We start from the raw sequence: 25,713 nt of genomic DNA on the forward strand, positions 1-25,713 counted from the left end.
CACTTTAAAAAATCCTTCGGTATTTGCCGTATCGAAAATCAAATTATTGCGTTCAGAAATGGTCTTGAATCTTGAATTTCACATGTTTTGAGTTACAACACTATTGTACTACCACCAGTACGTCTAGATACGTTTATCGTCGTACGTTTTAAAACTGGAATGTCGCTATTGGCCTGATTACACAGACAATGTTGAGTTAATTAGCAAGTAGTAAGTAGCAGTACATTCCCTGGCGTATTTGGTAATTTATGCATAATTCAAAATTTGTAATTCATACCAAGCAATGTACTTTTGCTTAACACTTAAACTCGCATCACCAGACCTTAACACGAATATAGTTTAATGTCACTGTTTAACTTTTTAAATAATAATTAAAACGTGTCAAAGCAATTCTTTGAAACACTAAATACACAAATGACCTAAAAAGAAAAAGGTCACAGATAAATAGAGCCGGATGACCTATCGCGTGCCGTAAAAAATAAAAGAGAGTCTTCAAACAATTGACTGTGTTATAATAAATTTATATATAAGGTTACCATCAGTTTTGTACAATGATTTCTTTATTTAAAACGCTTACAAGTGGCAGTACTGATACATGCTATACTGCAAAACTTATGACTACTAATATCAACTCAACATTGATACAAAAGATTGAAAAAAGATATATATTACAGGGTAATTTAGGAAATACCTAGCAACCTCGTAGGACCATATCGTCTGCTTAAAGACAAAACCACATAAGTAAAATTTATAGGTTTTTTTTGCTTGAAACCGGAACGCAGTAGTGTTCACATTACTGTTTGGCGACACAAGTAGGTAAGGTGGCAGTACTTCCCTGGACGAACTCATTCACAAGAAACTGTACTGCTACTAAACTTTAGACTTCAACCTTATAATTTCCTTTTTTTGCGTCCGAGGTAAAACATATTACGACGAAACAGTCGAAGTAACCACGTTCTAAAGGTGTTTTGTTTCGGGTCGTTTGAAGAATTTTACATTAGCATGTGAATTACTAAAGAACTTTTCATAACGACGATTTTAGAACGTCAAAAAAGTCATTACAACCACACCTGCCATAGTGTAACACTTTGGTTAATGATCTAAACATTTTGTCAGCCCTCGTCACAAAAAAATATATTCCACTAAAAGCTTAAAGACGTAAAAAACAAAATTATCTTTAACACTTGACAGTAATGACTTTTCATTCAAATTGTCACCGCAATAGTTTTCCGACCGGTAGATGTAAGTTTGTGAAATCGACTTCAACGATTTGATAGAGTGGTTTTGTCTATTTATTAAGCTATGAAGATAGACATGGAATGCGTAGAACTCGTTTAAGTTGGTTCTTCTGTAGTCATAAAACACTCCTTATTATCAGTTCTATTCTAAACTATAAAAGCACTTCTTTACAAAAGCAAGATAATATTGGCAAGGCAGATATAATGTAGGTTGACAATTGTAAGGTCCAAGACCCACGGAAAAGGTTGTGTTCGTCTAAACGTTCGCCACCCACCGGCACATTTAACGGAACGCTAGTATAATCCCCAAAATAATGCGGTGTTTTTTCAAGTCTGGCCATTTATTTTACTTTTTTATTTAGATTTAATTTTTGAAAAAAAAATGGTCGCTGACATTTTTTCGTTAATTTGTTTTAATTTCCTACTAATACTGATTTCTCGATTTGTTCGAGGTTGATTTTACGTTCCTGTAAAGTGTAAAAAAGTTTTTTTTTTATAAAACTTTGATTTAATCAATGTTAAACTGTTAGAATTCTTACTTTATTTTTCCGTAAAAAAAAACGCATTTTGCCTAATGTCGATTTTTTCAATAAAAGTTGAGTAGGCCTTTACTTCTTTATTTATTCACTGTATGCCATTCTTGGCCTTCTTCTTTTCTTTTTTTAAAGACTACACCGACATGAGCCTGGTTCTTAAATAAGACGATGATGATGAAGGCTGTAGTAAGTCGACGTTAAAGCAACATTGTTTTGTTCTTATAGTTTGAAATATAAACGTTACTGTTGTTTTATATTCTCACTTTTTTGTTGTGCTAAATATGTCGGTATATTTATATCCAAAACGAAGGTTTAGTAGCCGTAGTGCTCCTTGTGAAAGAGTTCGTCCAGGAAAGTAAAGATCTTAGCTGGGTGGCACTGGAACTGCTATGGACAGTCGTGTCGTTCACCACCAGGAGCACGACTTGTTCGTGCCGACACTTGGTATCATAAAAAAAGAATAATCAACTTCATAATAGTCAGTCCATGTTGCTAACTAAGAAGCCATCCATATTTCTAATAGTGGGATAGTAGTACAACGTCAAAAACAATTTGAGAATCTTGTGTATAGTATTGCTTGTAATATTGTGGTATTACGTCGTACAAGCAGGGGTATAGAAGGACGTACAGTATACATTGGAGTACCTATACCTACGATTTGCTGCAAAGAATCTAAGCCAGTCGCAATTTTCTTCCGAATAATGTTTGCTCGTAAACCTGTGGTTTTAAAATGTCTACTCTAAGAAGTCTTTGAAAAAGACATCAAGTAACGCTGAAAGCTTTTACACGAGCATCAAAATGGGAATTCTTAGATATGGGATGAAAGAAATTGGATATAACGGCTTGTAAACTGATGTTTCGCGGTTTAATAAGTGGCTGTGTTAGGTTTTACTGTGTATTTATTATTTTGTTACGATCTTCTTTACTTAAAAGTCCATTTTAGAGGATATATTTTTCTGTTACACTGGTGTATGGTGTTATGGTACATGTTCATAAATTTGAATAAATGCCGCATTCATGGAGCTTTAAGATGTGCGGCAGCTCGCCACAAAGTATTGGTATCTAACACCAAAAGACTTAAGATCCGTGTCTGTAAAACCGTCATCGGACCGACATTAAGACATGGTTAAAAATTGAGAAGCATGGACACTAACTCTGAAGGAAGCTGTTGCCGAAAGGAAGACCTTCCGTAAGAATTTTGAACCAACGCAGAAAGAAGATGGAGAATCCGAAAGAACCAGGAGAGAGAGGACATCGTGCCTGAGTCCAATATTATCGGAGAAATCAAATCCACAAGACTCCGTTCGCTCGCACACCTCGAAAGGATGCCAGCTCATAGGGTCGGTGAAAAGGGCCTGCGTATGACGTTCTAGTGGTCGACGACTGGTTGGTTGTCCCAAATACCGATGGAGGGACAAAGTGGAGAAAAACCTCTGCGGCGCGACCAAGATCCACTTCGGGTCGCTGAGCCAGCGGAGTAAGTAAGTACCAAGAATACAGAAGATATTTTCAAAAATTGTATTCAAATATACTACCTTATTTATCATCATCTCTTCAGCCGAAAGACCCCACTGCTGCACACAGGCATGTCGGAAGAAATTAGAAATCATCTTTTCAACGTTAATTAAATCCAAATTCCATAATTAAACTTTAACCATAACACAAAACTGTCGACTCTGGGAAGAATCTCATTTGCTAACTTAATAACTGAGAGTTTAAATCTGTTCGAGTTTGTTTCACTAAACTAGATGTCACATTAACACCTAATAAATGTCAATTAAGTGGAACTAAACGTAACGAACAGCGAACAAAAATATTAATTGCTATCATATAGTGTTTTTGAAACATGTTAAATTTGGAAGAAAGGTTATTTTTGACAAAACATAAATGTATTATACGTTTGACCTTGATGTATCAGGTTTTAAGAATTCTTGATCACGTAACTATTCATTACGTTTTTTTTGTTTTCTACAATACCAAGTGACGGTACGAAGAAGTCGTGCGCTTGGTGGTAAGCGATGTCGCTTACCACCAAGCGCACGATTTCTGAAGCGTGTGCCTATCCATAATCTTAGCAGTGCCACTCACAGTTTTAAATCGCAAAAATCTTATGGGCACTGCCACTGCGTCCGTCACCCTGAGAAATAAGTTGACAAGTCCCATGTGCCTGTAATTTCACCAGCACTCTTACCCTTCTAAACCGGAACGCAGTAATTTTCACATTATTGCTTGGCGGCAGTACTTCCCTGGACGAACTCATTCACAAGGAGCTCTACTGCTACTAAACTTTAGACTTCGACCTTATAATTCCCTTTTTTTGCGTCGGGGGTAAAACATATTACGAAGAAACAGTTACAGTAACCACGTTCTAAAGGTGTATTGTTTCGGGTCGTTTAAAAAATTTTGAATTACTAAAGAACTTTTCTTTCACAAGGGGCTCTACTGCTACTAAAATACAAGAGTTGTGAATTACGCATTTATTTAACACGTAATGGACAGTAAAGGGACAGTTACCGTAACATTAAGTAGTACGGGATACCCTGTTTCTCTATATGGATCTCGAAAAAATCAACTACGGGTTTTACAGTTTAAATTTAGAATTCTGAATTTCCTAAAAATTTTAAGTCATATTTTTATTAACCTTTTATTTTTAACGCACACATTCACATTTTTTAACGCACACATTCAACATAGCCCCGCACTAAGTTGATTGTAAATGTTTGTTTCTGCTTGTAACTGCTTCTCCAGAGAGAAGTATCAACAACGTACTGACATAATTCAATCATTTGCATTGAACAATTTATATAATTATTATTAAGCATTACGGCACAAAGAAAAGTAGTGACTTTTTATGTACGGTACTGTCCATAAAAGGGTGGAACGACTCCCTAAAACATGACATGGAATACTATCAACGCAACGAAAACGAATGGACAGAACTAACTAAAGATAACGATATGCAAGTAGCTGAAGGAATATATAAAATTTCGTAAACCGACACAGAATCAGAGAGGGAAAGAAATGATACAACTCAAGCTCCTATGGATGAGAACACAACTTCACCCAAGACGATCCACTAAGGCAGTAAGTAGCCCAACACCATCAACCGTCAATGCTCATTCCTAACAACACTACACGACCACTTACCCAAATAACTAACTACTCGTACTACCTACTTTCAGTCACGCACTGCACAGTCGGTAGAAATCTCGCCACCTGCTGCGGCTACTTGGTCTTCCCCTCCACAATCAGATTTACTCTGACTGGATGTGGTGCCAATGAGCAATGAGCAATAAGCAACTTTGTCCTGTAAAAGGGTTAATATGATAGCCAAAGAAATTGCACTATGTCCTCCTGACAACACAAGTATGAATAATTATTAATATAAATATCGAACACTAAATAAATTCCTTATCCGGCTGGATTCGAACCAACGTCTTCCAGCAAACCATGCCAAATAATATGCCAATTAAACCACGGAAAGAACTAGCAGACCTTACGAATTTTTGTGTTTGTAGAAAATCTTTGTTGTTGGTTTTAATGACTTTGTTGACGTAGCGCCATCTGTGAGAAATGTAAGCTTTTCGTCACTCAGCCAAGTACCTTTTTACCGACCAGGCATTGAGTATGGTCGTCAAACATCGCGATATTCAATAAACTTAAAAATTACGAATGTGAATATCAAAAGTAAACACTAGCGTCATAATTTCAAAGTTCATAAATGAATTGCCAGCCTGTACTTATTATTTAAAGACTAGCGGAATTGCAGTTTAGGATAAGGCTGTTAACAGTAGTAATCAAATAGTTATACAAAGTTTTATTGTTCCATAACTAAGGGAACTTACTTTTTGCTTTCTTTCCATAATCTGAGCCATAAATTGCCCATTTTTATTGTTAAAACTTATGACGCATTTTGGAAAAATATTTCTCTCTGAAATTGAAATTGATGTATTTTTGAAATTACATTGAGTTCTTTGATTAAGATTGTTTTGTTTCTTCAATTATTTTATTCTTTAAAATATAAGGGTCGATTGTCGATTAATTTTATACTTACATTTCTTTATAGCTACGTTTCTTTTGTCTTTTGAAAAATTCTATCTCGTTTACATTTTTTGTGATGAATATACTCCGTTGATTAGTTTTCCTGAACTCAATACTTGAGTAAAGAACTGAAGGTTTGTGAACTTGTCACTATTGATTACCTTATCATACAATTTCCAATCTAGTGCCTATTCTGTTACGCGATACATTTAATAAATATAGGAAATGAAACTATTTTTCCGGATTTAAATCGCGTATATTTGTTTTTTCAAACAAACCGACGTTTCGGGCCCTTTACAGGTCCCATGGTCACGGTTGACTGTTAACAATCGCGAAAACCTAAGAACTCGATATTTAATAAATAATTAAATATGTTTATAGTATCAAATCTTATTATATACTCTGCCCTCTTATCATAACCAACATTATTGACATTCTTAGCGAAACTGAGTTATTAACATGTCTGGAATCAGCGACACGAGATCTATAATCCCTATTTTCGGTTTTTTTAAATCTTGCTTAGTTAAACAAAATCATCGTAATTGTCATTTTTTAAGAAAACAAAACTCGAAAGTTACCAAAATGCAATTTATGCGTTAGTGACAAGGAAATACTGCTGTTTTAATAAAGCAAATTCTTACGAATTTTCGAATCTAAAGGGTGATGTAAAACGAACACAATTGCGAAACTCACGGAGTAAGATAGGACTGGATTCTTTGGTTTTACGACACTCGTATGACTTCAAATCGGCGAGGTTATTTCGGTTGAGCCCATTTGAAGTTTTGCGTCATCAATTTTGTGTCCCATCAAGTTAGATTGCCTTAAGGCAAGTGGGGGTATTTAGTATCTTATTTTCTTATTGTTAATGAACAATTTATATTTCAATATCAAAAGCGGCCAATTTACTTTTGTACTTTAAAATGATGGAGCACTGACTGGTTAATTTCAAACCTATCCTATATTTCGAAGTTACTTATAGTAGCAATAGAAAAAATACATGCACATGGGACTTGACAACTTATGTCTCAGGGTGACGGGCGCACTGGCAGAGCCCCACAAATTTTGTCGATGTAAAGTCCTGAGTGGTACTGTAACTGTTACGGACAGACATGACGCTTATCACCAGCCGCACGACTTATTCATCCCGTCACTTGGTATAAAAACTTCAAACAATTATTTATCATCATCTATATCGGTCCTTTCTAAACACGTCATAGAAAATTCTCTCAAGAATTAATCTACAAAACATAACCAACAGTGCTAAAGTAAAAAATATTCTCCATAGAATTCTTTTTATAAATCACTTGAACCAAACGACGTAAATCGCATTATGCAATGTAACAATACTAATCGTTGCAACATTTGTATCATATCCAAAAAACTCTCATTGACAATACCATAAGATCGAAAACCTCTCCCTACACGTACAGTGCATGCTCCAAGATAAAATTCATCACTCCAATCAATATAAAAAATGTGTTTTAAGATACCGTACTTGGGATACCGACTGTACATTGTCGTCACTAAACATCAGGTAAAAATGTCCTTTGTCCCTTCTTAAATATATGTATTACGTCTCTTTCACTAATTGGTTGTCAGAAAGGGACGGATAACGGACCAGATGTGACGTGGCATGTGTAAAGAGCAATTTGGGATGTTTTAAATTGTGTGCTATTTCGTTAAGTACCTCTAATGGTTAGCGAGTACGTTTGGTACTCAAATGGGAATTTATATCTTATTTTGTTGAGTTAAAGTCGACAAGCTTTCTTCACAGTCTTAATGATGTCACCCAAACTCAAACTATTCGAAACGTTTTTGATATTTCATTTACGGTTACTATTTCCGCATTGTACGAGTCCATTGCATTCCAAAAGCAATATGGCTCAGAAAGTTTCCCCACAGTAACAAGTTTCAAAGTGACAATAAGTACGACATTGTCATCACTTGAAACACTTAGATTGTCGCTTGTCACACATGAATCGTCACCAGCGTGTGTTCTACAATGTTGTCTTATTGCATATACACTGACGGTGTCATCGTTTACTCTGTTTGCTATATTAGTCATCTTGTTTGAGAGAAGGGAAAAGGTCCACAAAGTACATATAGCACAGGGTTGAAGTCACAAAATTTTGTGACGTCATAACCATTATTAGTCGTTAGACCCATGTTAGACGTAGAATGTTAGAAAAATGCTGTTGTTGCTTTTCTAATACGCAGTAATGCATTGTTGACAAAAGTTTGTCCTTTTTACATTGTTATGTACTTTGGAATAATTTCATTCTTTTTTTATCAATGAAATGACGGGACGAACACCGCGTGCGCCTCGTGATTAGTGACACGCTTACCCATAACAGTTGCAGTGCCACTCAGAGCTATAAATCGCAATGATCTGAGGGGCTCTGCCACTGCACCCGTCACCTTGAGACATAAGTTGACAAGTCTCATATATCTATCATTTCACCAGCACCGTTACGCTTCAAAACCAGAACACAGTAATGCTCACATTACTGCTTGGTGGCAGAAATAAGTAAGATGGCAATACTTTCTGTGACTAAATGTCGTTCACTCTGTGTTGTTATTTCTAAAGCTTGTATCCAGTTATCTGTATGTCATATTGTGGTAATTTATCTCTAGATAGTAAAAACGACTTGAGAAAAGCCAAAAATCAGGTATTGCTTAACGAACTAGTCTTCTTCCAGAAGTGTCTAATACCGAAATAATAAAAAACAAACCTCCTTTCTGGGGTACTAAACGAAATCAACTTTGCTCTGTAGCGAGTTTAAATTGAGACATTCAATGTTTCCCATTTTCCTTCGCGTTCAATTCTCGTTGACTGCAAAAAGTTAGCTGTATACACATTTGTTGCTATTGTTTTGTTAAAAAAAGGATTTCTCTGTCTTTCTATTTAACCGACTGTGACTAGCATTGATCGCTTAGTTTTTTTAGTTTCAGGTGTTTGAACGAAATAGACGCAAGCTGTTGTACGGGAGTGCCAATGGGAAATAAAAAATGCTACTTTCTACCAGCATTCGAAGTAATCGAGATATTTATTTGTTTTCTTTATTGTTTCATGTGATAATTATTCATCGTGATTCATAGTTTTGTGTCGTCAATTTTTGACTAAAAATGACAAATAGTGAGAAAAGTAAATAAACAATCTTTGCGAAAAATACCATTAACACCCATTCCTAACAACACTACCTAACCACTTACCCCAATAACTAATTACCCTTACTACCTACTTTCTGTCACGTGCTGCATAGCCGGTAGGAATCTGCCCACCGGCTGCGGCTGGTTGGTCTTCACAATTCCGGGCATGACACTCACTTAAACTGTGCCCCCTGGTATATTCGGCTTGTCTTGGTCAGATTTACTCTGGCTGTGTGTGGTGCCAATGATGAATAAATAAATCCTATACAGCATCATATATATTGCAAAGCACTTGTGTTTTCGAAATCGGAAACAAAGACGGTACCACAAACACCCAGATCTGCGACAATAATGAAGAAGTTAGTTTTACTGCATTAGCCCCGCCGAAGATCGAACCCAGACTTCAAAGATGGCGACACCATAAAAAACGGTGTGCTAGCCACTCGACCACAGAGGTCGTCAAAAATTAATTATTATTATGGTAATAAACACGAAGAAAAATCTTTTTTATTTTGACACGTTTGGATACGTTTCCGACACAATCACATGCACGGCATTGCTAGTTTTGCTGTTCCGATTAATTACATAAATATACATAAAATAAATATCAATAAGTACCCACCACTTCGAACCCTGCTTTTTTATATATGACAGGCATATGATGAGGCATCGAGGCACGAGGCGTCTCCTCGTTCGAAGGACCCCATATCATAAAAAAAATATATTTCTATAATAAAAGGAATATTATCTCAAAAAAGGTAACTTGTCTTTTGTGCCATTTCAATTATCACCCAATCAGAATGAATCAAACAAGGTTAAGTCATTTTATTTGTGTTCTCTGATTGATCAAAGGTATTCGTGAATGTATTGCTAACGCTTTGGGTAATATCGCCCCCATCTATATATTCTCTAGATAATGCATTGCTCTCTTTTTTACTTCGTCGTATGTCTTTTACGTCTAAGAGCGATTACACACGACGACATTTAGCAGCGATACAAACGCTGTCGCTAATCTTCTACCTTTACAAACACAAACGCGATGTACGTTGTAAATTAATTAACTAATTTATTTATTTACTTTATTTATCAATTTCACTTTTAAATTTACAATTAACAAAACAAAATAATATGCATAAACTGTACAGATTTTCCGTACATAATTATTCAACATAAGCGACTGCATCTATGCAATCGCTATTAATTGCAAATGCAGCGATGCAACCGCTCGTTTCACAAACGCGCGTTTGCATCGCTGCTGAACGTCACCGTGTGTAACCACTCTAAAACACTCTAGAGTTCCTTGTGAAAAAGTTCGTTCAGGGTAGTACTGCCACCAAAGTCAAATTCAAATAATCATTTTTCCATAGGTAAAATGTTTACATTTGAAAACGTTATTTTTAAGCTACTGCTCGTTCACTACGCTGACCTCTCTGAGAAGAACGAGCAGGTTCCTCTAGGGATTGCTTTTTTCAAATAAACTTAAATGCTATATAGAATACATTTTGAATCATATTTGTGTGGAATCTAGACTCACGTTGTCCTTCCATACATCTTTACCTAACACGTAGTGTACAATTTTGTAGTATGTTTTCAATTAAAATACTTTTAATGTAAGTTTTAAACTTAGGAAATGGTAATCTTAAATATGCTCCGGAACCTTATTGTAAAAACGTATACAGTTCCCCATAAAAGGACCGTTTACTTTAGTTAAACGAAAACGTGGTACAATGAGTTTGGACTTAGTTCTAAGGTTAATATTATGGATATCTTCTTTCTTAAGGATATTTTCTATTGAATATTTCTACCGCCAAGTAAGTAGTGTGAGTGTTATTGCGTTTCGGTTTTGTAGGGTAAGAGTACTGGTGAAAACACAGGCGCATGGGATTTATCAACTTGTGTATCGGGGTGACGGGCGCATTGGCAATATCTCTCTGATTTCTGAGTGGCAGTGTACACTATTATGAACACGAGTGACGCTTACCGCCAGACTCACGACTGGTTCGTCCCGTCACTTGGTATTATAAAAATAAATTTTAGTTACTTGATTTTTTTTTAATCAATGGAAGCGTACAGTTATAAAACTAGTAGATGATGTACGGTGTTAAAACAATTTGTCGAAATTTACTAGATCCCAAACAAATTTAAAAAACAACATTACGTATACCTGAATATATTTATACTATTTAATTATTTTTTTATAGAAATTTAAATAATTTATAATTAGAGTTGCAATGAATCTTCGGTTACTATTCGGTATTCGGCTTATTCGGCCTATTTTTTGCTATTAAATACCGAATTAAAGGCCGAATACCGAATATTAAATCACTATTCGGTCGAATACCTAAAAACAGGAGGAAGAAATAAGAAAATACAGTAATTTATCACAAATAGTAACTTCTATGAGATCAAAAAAAGGTAACAAATCAAATGAACACTACCTACTTATTATGTAATTTTGTCATGAAATCATGATTAAATAAACGCTAACAAAATCAACCTAGTACTTATTATTTGCAAATGAAAATAAAATTAAGTTTTTGAAAGTTAAGTGAAATAAAGAATTACTTTCTTATTTAGATGTCGTAAATTTTAATTATACACTTGAAAATAAAATTTCCTGTTTTGTTTCTTTTTACAAAATCATGCGTCATGCATCAATCATGCATATATATGTATATACCCGCTCCGAGTCGAAATTTCGGTATCCGGCCTGAAGGCGAAATACTATTCGTTGCAACACTATTTATAATCAAAGCCATATTCTTAGATAAAGGTTATTTATAATTCATCATACTATTGTTCGAAATGACATCATAGCATTTTAGGCACTAACCAACACATCTCTATAATTATAATAACTAATACCTTTATTAATCGACAGGTAAAACCAAATGGACCAATGAATAACATGTAATATAAAACAACCTCATAAGGAAAAGAAGTATCGATCAAGGTATATCGTTAAAACACCTTTCAATTAAAGATCAGTTCTACAATTCCAAAGAACGCTCTCTTGACTGAGCCTTTCCTGTCCCATCCTACAACTGCATCAGAAAGAGATGGGTAACATCTATCTGTCTCTTTTCCGTCCTTCTGGTGGTTCCCGATTCCCGCCGCTTGAAAAGGCAAGCGTGCGTCCTTTTCGTGCATAGGTGTTCAATTCAATAAAAAATGGCGTACCTGTGTGAACCGGTCCCTTGATGTACAACATTTTCTTGTTTCACATCCATCTTAGTGAGATCTCTAACTAATTCTTAATTTGTCATTAAACTTGGTAATACTTAAATATTATGAGTGGATTTTGTACTTCGAGGCTTGACGATGCAGCTGTTTTTTGAACTGGTTATTGACTTACGTTCTTTCTTTCTTTGCAGCGATAGTCGTTACAATAAACACAAGTTTAATAAACTGTCGGAGGTCATCGCATAGTGGTCGTAAGGGACTTTCGATTGAGATTGAATCGCCTGCGTTATTAAAAAAGTTTAGCGTAATTCTCGCGGTTATTTCGCGTTGGTGTGAGATCTTTTTTCGATCAATTTCAGATCATGGTTGCTGGATTGTCAGATTTTTTTTATCTAGTATATAACTCGAAAAGATCGAGTTTTAACTAGTTTAGTAAAATAAATCATATAAATAATTCGTTTGGACACTCAGACTTTCCGATCGTAATACATCACTAAATAATAAAGCGGAATGACGTCACCTCAATTCACGGTAATTATCTTTAGGATGTAATTTAATACATTATTTTTTAGGTTATTCTTACTATGTGGTCTGTGTTCTTAGACGCGCTAACAACTGATATTATTGACTTTGTTTTAAACATAGAAACCTCTTTAAAATATCAAATGAAAAGTAATGTCAAGACACGTTTACCGCCCATGTACAAAACATGACGAGTTTATCAATTCTGTATTTACTAACCTAAGATAACCTATAAACTGTTATCAAATAAGAGAACTCCCACGAGAAAACATTTAATCAAACGCATTCGCCCGTCTGGCCAGTACTGCGGTATTAAATAAAAAAAAATCCAACATGACCGTCAACAGCTGATTCAGCGGCACCTTACCTACGCTTTGTGATGCTCGCTATACTGTTTCGTTTTGCCTTTAGCAAACATTGTATTTGCTGACGTGAAACGTTTTCGAGCAGATACTGAGTTGTAGGTAGTTTCTGCATTCTTGGTATATACGTTTGGATGAACTTTGTGCTTGGCTTAAAGTCGATTTGACTATTAATTATGTATGTATTTTGTGTTTTGTTCTGGCAAACACAAATTTGTCAACCTCGGCACTTTTCTGAATTGGTCTTGTTGTTTGGAAAGTGTTCCTGAGTGAGTTCATTGGCTCAAGCACTCATAGTACATGGGATTTCCTGGTATTGGACCAGATACTTGATATGGTAGTCTGTCACATTATTTTTGTTAAATAAGTTACGATTTCTCGGAAAAAAAAACAAACAATAATTTTCTTATCCTAAATTATCATAACATAAGGCTTATAGCGGAGAAGCAGGCACCTCTGAACATGGACAGTTTAGAACAAATGCTTTTACGCAGTCAGCTTGAATGAAAATGTAGTAGAAATTATGGTTATAATAAGGGATCACACAGCCCCACACCTGTCAGTGGCAACGTGTCAGTGTGCGCGCGCCGAAAACTGAATGAGAATCGTCTTTAGAGTCAGCGTCGAAAAGTAAACTTTCTCAAAAATAGTTGTAAAGATATTGCTGGAAGAATATGGATAATGGTAAATTGAACTTCCTTGTCGTGTGCATTGTTTTATTACTTAAATATAAAACCTACAGTTTGCAATCATTGAGTGTTTTTACGCATGAAAAATATTTGTTATTTTGTAGAGTTTCCCATCGGGGCAGATTTGAACAAATGAAAGGGGGAAGCTTTGAACACGTTTTGAGGTTTTGATTAGCTTCATCTGCTAATATTTTCATAAGAAGAGGTTTTGTTTACTTTTTTTTAGTTATTTATATTCTGTTTTATACTATTCTCATGGTTTTATAATTAATTACTGAAGAAGAAGTTCAGTTTTTATTTATTTTTTATATTGCAGTTAATAAATTTAAACTTTAATTGAGTTTTGGTTCCGTTCAAAAAAAAATGTTTTTGTAATAGTCCTGTGGTTATAGATTTAACTAAACGCATTGAAGAACTATAATATATTGTAAAATATTTTTGATAACGGATTTAATAAACATTATTTGCAATAAATATGTCATTTTAATTGATGAATTCAAAGGTGCCCCAGACATGTTCAAAGCTGCCCTAGGTGTAGGGCAACTTTGAACATGTCATGTTGAGCTTTGAACATTTGAGTTCCTTCTTTTGATCGTTCTTATGATGAATGATTATAGCCATAAATAGGTCTAATTACTGCAGCAAACAAAACAAATAAATAATAATGAGTTAGACTTTTACAACTAGACATGTGAAAAATTTTTAAAGGTGTCCCATTCTCCCCTAATTTTGTCATGCCAACTACCGTACTATATATTAATTTATATATGACGTAAAGAAAATAACTTGTTCGAAATGTAATTCATCTTTAAAAGGAATACTTTCAACTAATTCGAAAGGCAACAAAAATTTTAAAAGCAAAAGAGGACGTCACAAGACGTACTTACCCAATTTCACGCAACTTATTTAGATATATTACGTAACAAATTACATTTCTCAGTACCAAATATATTCACAAATGGCATCTCTCAAAAAAATCCGAGGATAATATAAGAATGTTTTCAATCTAAATCCAAACCCATTACATCAAGTCCCGCAATTTACATACGTTTTTAAGATCTTTTCGAGACATGGTGCAGATTTCCTTCCGGAAGCCCCTAAAATTTCTTACTATTGTATACGATGGAGGAGTCATCATGAACGAGATATTGCTTGCCTTGACCTAAATGTTCATCGTCCCAACAATCGCTGACTGAGAGTCATAAAATTCAGCGTATGCAGCGCTTTACAGAAAGGGACCAAATTTTAATCTTCCTGGGAACTTTTTTAATGCCTTTTACTTTATATGCTGTATTATTTTGGGACATGCTAAAGTCAATGTTCTTGTGTACGGTTTGTTCAGAGACTGTGTACGTACTACGTTTGAACCCAAACACATTCATTGCTGGGCGCGGAACCTGAACCCTCAGGGTCTTAAGAGATGGTACAGACCCTCTTTATAGTTTGCAAAAAGTTTAACATTGAATTCTTCTTTTCTTTTCATTATTCTTAGAACTTGAATATACTACTAAGAAACCCAACAAAGTAAGGGTCAACTGTCAAGAACATTGCGATGTTCAAAGTTTAATAACCTCGGGTCTATTTTACACGTAAGATGATCGTAGGTTTCAACGGTTACGCGGCCGAAACAATATTCTAAAAGACTATTATATTTTTTTAGCATTAGACGGTAAGATATTTTAGAATTTTTATCAGGCGCCATTTTGTTATATTTTGTAAGCAAAGCAATTTAATAAATACCGTAAACAAAAATTCCTAAGCACAATTGTTACTTTTATATTATTATTATGATTTTTTGTTAATGCTCAAGTCAGGACTTAAGTATGATTCACTGTCGTAATCCAGAAGTGTACTCAATGCTCAAGTCAGGATTTGAGCAGACTTGAGTATGATTTCAAGCACTGGAAATACGACCCTAATGGCAAGGACTTGAGTATGATTTTCAGTGCTCACTGCAATACTCAAGTCCTGCCTTGAGCATTGAGTAGAGTTCTGGAATACGATCCTTAGTCTCTTAGCACCTAATTAAATTTAAAACTTAAAATTTCTGTCAGTTACACAATTCCAAAAACTAGGCAACACTATAAAAAATTGAATATGAAATGAATATTTTTATAAAATAAAGAATATGTCGTGTCATGTTAAATTTTCATTTACTGTGTATGTGTAATTAGTTGTGTAAAAAAGGTTTACAATCACTGCTTCTTGGTTAACGTTTTGTCTAATTCTAAATTTAATATTTCGAACAGTTTTGTGAACCGTCTTGTGTTCCATGACCGCTAACTTGCGTGCTTCCTGTTTAAAGATACTTTAAAACTATGCTTACAGTCCGTATGTGGTGTGGAACAAAATCTTTAAAACAAAAGGAAATGTACGGAACATTTTTCAATTTCAGTACATTTCATATTCTTGTATTTCACAGACGACCGACTTTACATAATATAAATTATATCTTTGCATCAGTCCGTAGTATTACTTACTGTTTGTTTATGCGACTAGCATTGTTTGCGTGTGAATAAAAATATGTTCTTTCTGTACTGCTTTTTATAAAAACAATACGATTACTTTCTCCATGGTACAACGCCTTTTTAAAACTGGCAGTTGTCATTATTGTTGTTGTTATTTGTTGTCATGCTTGTTTGATTTTCAAATTGTGGTTTTAAAATCGTTCTTTAGATAAAATCAACAATATATGGACATCCCCAACTATGCCATAGTTCTTTACATTTGACTAATGTAAAGAACTATGGCTATACACCCGCTCCCTGAGAAACACCCGTATCTGTTTAGACATATTATAAGCACTTTACACATTGTGCATCTATTTGTATAATCATGTATGTAAGTTAGTGTCCAATCGCCCGTATGGCTTGTTTCTCCAAACATTGCTATCAAAACAGGTATTGCCGCAACTATTGTCAAAGAAAATTTGCATTACAATCAAATGCTTATGTTAAGAACATGTTTGGTACTTCTTTTGTAATAGCTTTGTTATTGTCGATTTACTGATGTACAATGAACAGCAGGTTGTGCTTTACACTTCGGACTATGTACCTTTTTATCCTTAGCGGCAGAGAGTTGAGTTTATCTGTGTAGAGACCAGCGTGCTATTGACTGCACTAGTTGTTATGCACTCTTAGTAAGTATATATTTTCTGTATTACGAGTACGCAGTCGAACTATGACGCAATTAAAATTATTATTTTTAACAACACTAACTTTAGTGATTATTGCCACGTTTAACATAAAAACCGATTACTTGACCATCCATTTTGACCTCAAGTACTTAAATAAAATTGAATTACTACCATTAAGCTATCCTGTGTTTAAAACCTAACCTCTATTATCGCGTAGCTATATTCGTCTATCTTTTACAATCCTCCACACTTTAAATTGAGTAGCAGTAAGACTAAATGCCTTTCGTTTCATCTCTCTGTCTCACATAGAGTGATTCTCATAGTTGGAAAGAGATAGGAAATGAATAATTTACGCTTTTAGCGTTGGGGGCCGTAAATCTTTTGTAGTCGATTCGCAGGCATGCGCCTGCGTTCAAAGATGTGCCGAACCGAAGATAATGTAGTGAAATCTCTGCTTAAAAGCAAGTTTTATCTTGATGATAAATTGGTTGGTTACTAAGTCTTTTATTCTGGATGCATGTACAATCTTCGACTTAGGTAAACGTTGCTTCGGTATTTGGATATTAGGAATTAGGAAGGAATTTACCCTTAAGCGTAGTTTTTAGTTCTGGTCCTAGTACTGCTACCTTACCTATTTCTGCCTCCAAGCAGTAATGTGAGCATTACTGCGTTTCGATTCACAAGGCAAGGGTGCTGGTGAAATTACAGGCACATGGGATGTTTCAATTTATGTCTCAGGGTGCAGTGGCAGTGTCCCTTAGATCTTTGCGTTTAAAGCGGCATAGCAACTTATGGATAGGGGTCGTATGTTGTCGTTTACCACCAGGTGCATGACTTGTTCGCCCCGTCACTTGGTATCCTTTGACCCTTTGACACAGTTCAGCATTTAACTGCCTTTATTGTTTAACTATTTTTTAACTGCCTCCGTGGCTGAACGGTTAACATGCCGCCGGACTGCCACGCAGAGGTCCCAGGTTCAATTCCGGGGCCGGGAGAAATATTTGTATGGCCTTCATTTGTTTTTCTCGTGAGTTTGGGGGTAATTTGTGGTTGTCTATAGTATATGTGTGTCCATGGCAACCGCGACACCGTTTCCCTAGTGCGGGGCTATGTTGAGTATGTGCGTTATTATTATTAATATTATATTTGTTGTTGGCTTATCTTTAGTTTATGGACGTGTTCGTATATTTATACGTGAGATTATAAACAATTAATGTTATTTGCATGTATATGGACCTGACGACGTAATTCGTTCCGGGGTACTACTCGGGACACTCAGCTCAAGACTACTTTAGAAAAGTTTAGTCCATAGATGTTAGAACTTGTTTTGATGATTTTGATGGAGTCTTTATAATACCTACCTCTATGTTAAATTATCGTGTCAAAGAAACTTATCGGCACTACTATAAAACAATTACGACATCGAAACATCAAAAGCTTTTTATCTATTCTATAACCAGACGTTTATGTCTAAATATTAGCTACCTGTAGCCTTTTGTATAATATAACATCAATAGTCCATTGTTCGGGTTCCAGCCAGTATTTTTAACGTGTGCTTTCGCCATATTGGATCATCTACATATATATACGTATAATGAAGTCGCATCTTGGGGTGTAAGGTTTCTTTCTTAGAAATTTGGATGTGGTAAATGAACTCCAAGTATCATTCGGTATTTCTTGGAACGTATTAAGAATATTTTGGCTGTGTATAGTGTTAATTATGAAAGGAAAACAAGCGTAGTTTCTTTATAAACGTGATAAGCTAAGATTGCGCTATAGTCAGAAGTACACTACTCTTTAAAGTATTCGTCTTCTAGTTGCTATCGTAAATGGTATAAAGTTAAAATTAAATCGTAATGAAGCCCATTGCACAACGTGAAGAGCACGTTAAGTTTCATACGTAAAGTTTAAATTCAACTTTATGCCGCTTACAATAAAAACAGTCCAATGTGTCAAGTGTGTTTTCAGGGAATTTGTGATTCGCTTAATGAATGTATAGTTCGGCTGCATATTAAAGAATACTATGGCGCGCCTCTTTAGGTAAAAGCCGTCTCAATAGAGCGCGTATAAATGTCTATGTGTTGGTGCTAGCTTCCACCAAAGACCCCAGAAACTAAAATAGTCTGGTACTATAACACATTTTCCATTATTTTCAAAGTTTTAAGCGACATTGTCAAACGAACCACAACCTATTTTCGTAGTGTCCTCATAATAATGAAAAGCGCGAGACGACCAGCGCTTTGCAACGCAAGTGCACCGCGAATGTATGCGTTCTGTACACGGCGCGCGGCAGACGCGCACACATCCAAGCCGCGCTGCTATAGTTGTATGGAGTTACCATACTTGTATTACTATACTACGTTATTTTTCAATAATTAACTAACTTTTTGTTGTGTCCACAAAAACTAAACATTTCCCAACTGGGAGCTAAGTGCCCTAACATTATTTTCTTGCGTCGCCAATAAAGTGATTTTTTATGGCCTTACATAGTTTTTAAAGCGCAAAGTTACAGATCTTATCAAAAAAGATTTCGACAAAATTAAAACCTTCAGATGTCAACGGCAACAATTAAAAGTAACAAATCGGAACGGCAACTTCCAAAACTCATTGTTTACCTATCAAATCAACCATTTGTCAACAGATTTCAAATTATAATTTAAAAAAGTGATTGTATCGAATCTCTTCTCGGAGGCCTTTTTTCTTTTTTTTCTGTCCAAACATTGAGGCGACAAAAACAAAAGTGACCACCATTGATGTTGTACGTTTATAGATATAATGTTTAGTTTTTGCCCTAGAAGAGGAATCATGCCTTTTATTGAAAAGTGATGATGCTCACCGATAATGTATAGAACCTGAGTTTTCTACTAATGCCAAGCTTCACTTCCTACAGATATTGATTATACCATTCCCATATCCTATATAACTTTAACCAAAGCTGTTAATGATACCGTGTTAGATATGTCATTATTGTCTTTTTATTCAGCTCTTTAGCTGGTTTTAACTACATTTAAAGACCGAAGCCAAGTAAATGCCGAACAGTGCATCTATATTGAGTATGTTGTGATGAGAGTTTATATCGTCTTCTATCTGCATTAACTTTCTGTCTAATTCGGCATGTATTATTATTACTGTCTGAGTACCTCTATAGTACACCTTAATGGATAAGGATAGAGGTTGTTATATGGGCTAAACTGCCAAGTCACTACCTGACTACTACATGCTAAGATGACATATAGTTATTGTCCCTCCTTACACCTCTCTGATATATTCGGGATCCTTGAGTATAATTTGTTGTTTAAAATATTTTTTTTTATTAAGGTGACATTATTATAGGCCAGTCGTGTCCCACTCCTGGGGAAAGGCCTCCTCTTTTTCCATTATCCCCAGTTTAAAGCAGCATCGGGTCACCGTTTGCTGCGTCTCCGTTTGGAGTTATTGGACTTTCACTCCGTGAAATTTATATTAAAATCCACAACACATTTCGCACGCGCCAAAGATACAAGTTAAATATCTTAATGAACTATTGTAGTCAAATACGAGCATGGCGGATCAAGATATGCTAAGTCCGAATCCGTTGATCCAAAACTGGGTTAGTATTGTTTTGATTCAGATCCATGATTCTAAGATCAATAGTTTCGATTCAATAATTGTATCCATTCCTACTTAACTTTAGGCTACGTTTTCATTGCTCAAAATTAGCGTGCAAGTTGCAGGTAGCAGAAAATTTACATAATCAAGTCAACAAAAAAATATTTAAAATCAGGGTTGAAATCAGTGCCAACTAATTTCTTCTTCTTCTTCTTTATTAGTGGCTTGTTTTGTGACTTTCACAATTCCGCCAATGTCACGTCGTAGGTAGCCTCTACACGGGAGGAGTGGATTTGTTTTCAAATATAATTTTGATCCTTACTGCTGTCTGTGAGACTCGAAGCGGGTTTATCTAAAATAAAGCACACAGTTGCAACATCACAGGACAACACAAAGCATAGCCTAATAAAACAGGGTTGTCCAACTAATTTCAACATTTCGCTGAGCCCATCCGTCATACACATACTTACTGTTTTTTTTTGTCTTTTTTCGTGAAATTATCTCATGTCTTTGAATTTTTGTATTTATCAATGTTAAAATATAAATAAATGGTTTAAATAGTGATGGGAGAGAACGCAGTTGCCTGTGTTTGGATTTGTCGACCAAGAGCCACAGAAAAGCGATGTAACCAGTGGTAGAAAAACATCAAATATTTAGGTCAACACTCAAGAACAAAGGCGACTGTAAAACCAGAAATAAAACTAACCCATTTCGCGCCAAGATGTCCAGTTCTGCACTCAGCATGAGATCGGTTATCTAATTGAACGTCCGTAATCTCCTCAGTGGAGCGTGTTCAGATTTAGAAATTGGGTCGGACGTGTTATTGTAGTGCAGCGAAATGCAGTGGGGATACTCTCTAGAACAAAAAAACTGGCAACGTACTGCCGTTATCAGACTTGAATCGCGTTTCTGATGTTCACGAGATTGGTTTAACTATGCTTCAGATCTTTGGCCCAGCAAGCAGCCACCTCTATGCCCCCTATCCATTTTCTTTAGCAGGTCTTCGCGTGTGCAGCTTGTCGGACACATTGAGCATGAGACCAAGTGAGACATACTTAGTATGTCTCATACTTTGTATTGAAGATCTGCAAACACAATGGTTTTGAGTCAGGTTAACATAACCCCAATTCACCATGGTGTCTCTACATACATCGGCGAACTGATTTTGTTTAGCAATAACACTTAAACTAAGATATAAAAAAACATCCGGTTATAGAGGGGGAAAAAATTAACACTAAATTAACCAATGGACACTACGTCATCTTAATTTTTGGTCCTGTTCTGCTTTATTGTTTCTTTTTTTTTTCACAAAATTTGTTTTTTGGTCCTTTTTTACCATAAAATTCGGATAGCATACTATTAGGAAATGAAACTTTTTTTCCAGATTTAAATCGCTTATATTTATTTTTTCAAACAAACCAACATTTCGGGCCCTTTACAGGTCCCACGGTTACGGTTGACCATATACGGTCAACTATGACCATGGCCCGAAAACCTAAGAACTCAATAGCATATACTATTATTAAATAAATATGGATGTTTGCAAAAATAACAGAAAATGACCAAACAATAAAGTAGTGTTAATTGGAGGTATCGATAAACAAATTTCGACTACGTTAGCGATGATGTTGAGGGCAATATAGTTGCATTACCTGCTTTATCATATAGTTGTCATACTGCTACAATATTGTATTGTCTACTGTACACACAATGTAAACGAGCTCTGTTTTATCTGAGGCCTTAAAAACTCTTTCCAATCAAATGAGCGTTGGTTAAGCGACTGCCCGTTTTTGGGGTTATTTCGTAAAAGCGTGAGTCTTCCGTCAAAATTATATTTTATTTTCTTGACCATAATGCCGTTTTTTCTTTATTTTAAACACGGACTGTATTTCATCCAATACTTGTCTACCATATTCTTAGAATAGTCTTGTGACAAGCAAAGGTATAGTGACATCGAAACGCAATGTTCTTCTTTCTATACATTTTTATAAGTGCCACACTTGCCACACTCAGGTCCTTAAATTGCAATTCTGAGACATGAGTTGAAAAATCCCATGTGCTTGTTATTTCACCGTTATCCTTTATAACCGGAACACAGTAATGAACACATTATCGCTTGGCGGCAGAAACACGTAAAGTGGCAGTACTTCCCTAGACAAACTCTTTCATATCTATGCTACTATGCAATTTCCGTGTTGCCAATTTAAGGAATTAGTTACAGAAGCTTTTCAAACTTAGAATTATTCAAATCTTCAATCTAAAAACATTACTAAATCTACTTCATCGATAATATGAGATAAAAAACAATAAACTAATTTAGTTCAGCTAAAAAAGATGCACAAAAAAGCAGGTAGCATAGCAAGTAAATATGGATAGGTTTCAACTTAAAAAATAACAGTGACGTCATCTTGACAGTGATCGATGAACTAACATCAAAATTGGCTAAATTAGTAACATTAACGTCATTTACCACGTTTATACCGCGAGCACTTGTATGGGGGTTAATTGATTATTTTTTGTTTACAGGTATCATCACGTTTTCGGTGCAAGATTATGATGTGAACAGGTATTTCTAAAGTATTTATTGGAGTTTTGGTTACATCTTTTTTTGTATATAAAAACTAGTGACGGGATGAACGAGTTGTGTGCCTGATAGTAAACGACACGCCTGTCCATAACAGTTGCAGTACTACTCAGAGCTTTAAATCACAAAGATCCGACAGCCTCCGTGGCCGAACGGTTACCATGCCGGACTGCCACGCAGAGGTCCCAGGTTCGATTTCTGGGCCGGGTGAAATATTTGTATGACCTACATTTATTTCTCTCGTGAGTTTGGGTGTAATTTGTGGTTGTGTATGTGTGTGTCCATGGCACCCGCGACACAGGGTTTCCCTAGTGCGGGGCTATGATGAGTGTGTGCGTTATTATATTATTATATATCCGAGAGGCACTGCCACTGCGCCCGACACCCTGAAACATAAGTTGAAATGTCCTATGTGCCTGTAATTTCACCAGCTCCTTTACGGTCGCAGAACTTTCCTGGAAGAACTCTTTCACAAGGAGCTCTGCGGTTAGTAAAAACTTTGCTTATCATATAGTTCCATAAAAATCCACTAGATAATATTGACCCGTTTTATCTAAATTCATGGCGATGTTAAGATTTTTTTTCTCAAATGGCGACTATCGACGGAGTTTTTATTGTGTGAGAGAAATATCGGTACTATTATGTGGGATTGACTGTTTGGACCGATCTGATAGTTTAAATTTAAACTTTTGCATTATACTCATAGTACTGTCGGTTGCAGTTAACCTGGCACTTAGTAAATTCCTTGAAATAAAACTTGGAGCAACGGTCTTGAAGTTTTTACTATTTTTTGTGTTGCAACAAATAGTAGGTAAGTACCTATTTCTGCCGCCAAGCCGCAATGTGAGCATATCGTTGCGTAGCGCTGCGTTTCGGTTTTGAAGAGTAACGGCGCTAGTCAAATTACAGGCACATCGGACTTGTCAACTTAAGGACGGCGCAGTGGTAGTGTCCGTCAGATCTTTGCGATTTAAAACTCTGAGTGGCAAACTGCTGTGGACAGGTGTGTCGCTTAACCACACGACTTGTTCGTCCCGTCACCTGACATAAAAAAAGTGACTTAGAAAAGTCTATTATATAAAATAGGTTTCTGACATAAGCTTATAATATTCTGCCTGTCATTTCAATATTTTTCTCAGGGAAAATAAAGTATACCAGCAAAACCAAATGACTTGCACTCTGTGCCTCCAGGCCTGTCGTTTCTATAAAATCGCGTCTAACAGCCCATTCACAAAGGAACTAAAAATGTTACCTAACTCGCTAAAGACCACCTTTAACCCGTCGAGTACTGTAGGCGTGCCGTAACACTTCTAACGTAGTGTCAAATTAATGAGCCGAAACAGTGGGGCCATTGTGACCTCCTTTTGTTGACTTGTCTTCTTTATTGTTTGGTGGAAGATTGGATGTATTGCGACAAAATTTATGATTTTGCAGATGTAAGATATTTTTTTATCTATAACAATAGACAAAACGCGTTTTCCCTTTTAATACGTGTGAACGTAACAAACAAGTTGACGAGAAAAGTTCTGCAACTTCATTCTGAATTTTTTCTGAAATTTATAAGTTTTGCCCATTTCTATTGAAACGGGCAACGTGTCCAGATTTATAAAAAAAATGCTCCACCACATCTACCTCAAAAGCAAGCTACCATAGGCTATTCACTGACTGTGTTGAAGAACGCTACAATGTAATCAGGCAGTTTTAGTAACAGAGAATAGGCTCCTCAGAAAGTAACTTTTGGGAACATCTTCTAGTCGATTACGTGATGCCCACGCAGGCCTTTTTGTTAAAAAATTAAGTGCGCAATTGACCTCCATCTTACCTAATTAAAAGTGGCGATGAGGTCGAGAATGGAGCATGCACTCGTAAATAATACCTATTCACTCTCCTTTTGAAAAGATCCAAGCTATACGGTTCAGGGAACAATTCCACTCTATAGCCGTTCGCCATATAAATGTGGAAGCGAAACTCTTCGTGCGAATCCTTGGAATATCCACTATATAGGGGTTCCTACAATTAGAAACTTGAATATAATCAAATGATATCTTAGTACAGCGATTTTTTAAATGAAGATTCCGCTCGACTCTTAATACTTGAATATTTCATTACATATGCTCCGTTTTTTTTGATTGCGCAAGAAGATTTTGCGGTCGATAATCTAATCCAACATCTTGAACTTTGCGATGGGCGTTGCAAGACAACCATTTGTTCTTGTCTGTATTGTACCAAATCACCGTGTTAAGTAAGAAGTTAGAAAATTTCAATTGAAAATGTGTTAGGTAATCTCTATTGTATCTGGAGTGGTATTTAAATGTACGAAATGGGCTGTCAAGGCCATGTGGAGATATTTTAACTGGTAATTTCGAAAGATGTACTATTAACAAAATCGACGCGTTTCCAGTTTAAGGTTTCATTTTACATGTAGGCAACGGTGTGCAGTATGTTTTTTCTTGTCAAACGGCATCAAAAGATTGTCACAAAACAGTTACAATAAAATAAAAGACAGGGCTAGCTATAATCACAATAGAAAAATATAATTCGCAGATTCACGTATTTTCCTACGTTTCCATATAATTTTAGAAGTATTTTGACACTTACCTGACGGCGGATTTTATGGCTTTTTTTTTGTGGTGACCCGGAGGAGTCTGTTTACAAATTCTGTGAAACTGGGCTGAACCCTGAAG

The 25,713-nt window shown here is 35.8% G+C and overlaps 1 protein-coding gene across 6 annotated transcripts in view; it reads left to right on the forward strand.

Annotated features, from left to right (window-relative positions):
- The window catches only part of LOC113228104 (latrophilin Cirl), a 627,124-nt gene that overhangs the window by 8,447 nt on the left and 592,964 nt on the right, over positions 1-25,713 (forward strand). The window contains exon 2 of one of the 6 annotated variants that reach the window (XM_026461250.1): positions 22,972-23,011. The exons of the other annotated variants lie outside the window; for them this stretch is intronic. The gene's annotated coding sequence lies outside the window, so the exon portion shown is untranslated. The remainder of the gene's footprint in view (positions 1-22,971; positions 23,012-25,713) is intronic. 6 annotated transcript variants of the gene reach the window in all.

The sequence above is a fragment of the Hyposmocoma kahamanoa genome, unplaced genomic scaffold (genome assembly GCF_003589595.1).
Source record: "Hyposmocoma kahamanoa isolate Upper Pololo Valley unplaced genomic scaffold, ASM358959v1 224, whole genome shotgun sequence".
NCBI lineage: Eukaryota > Metazoa > Arthropoda > Insecta > Lepidoptera > Cosmopterigidae > Hyposmocoma > Hyposmocoma kahamanoa.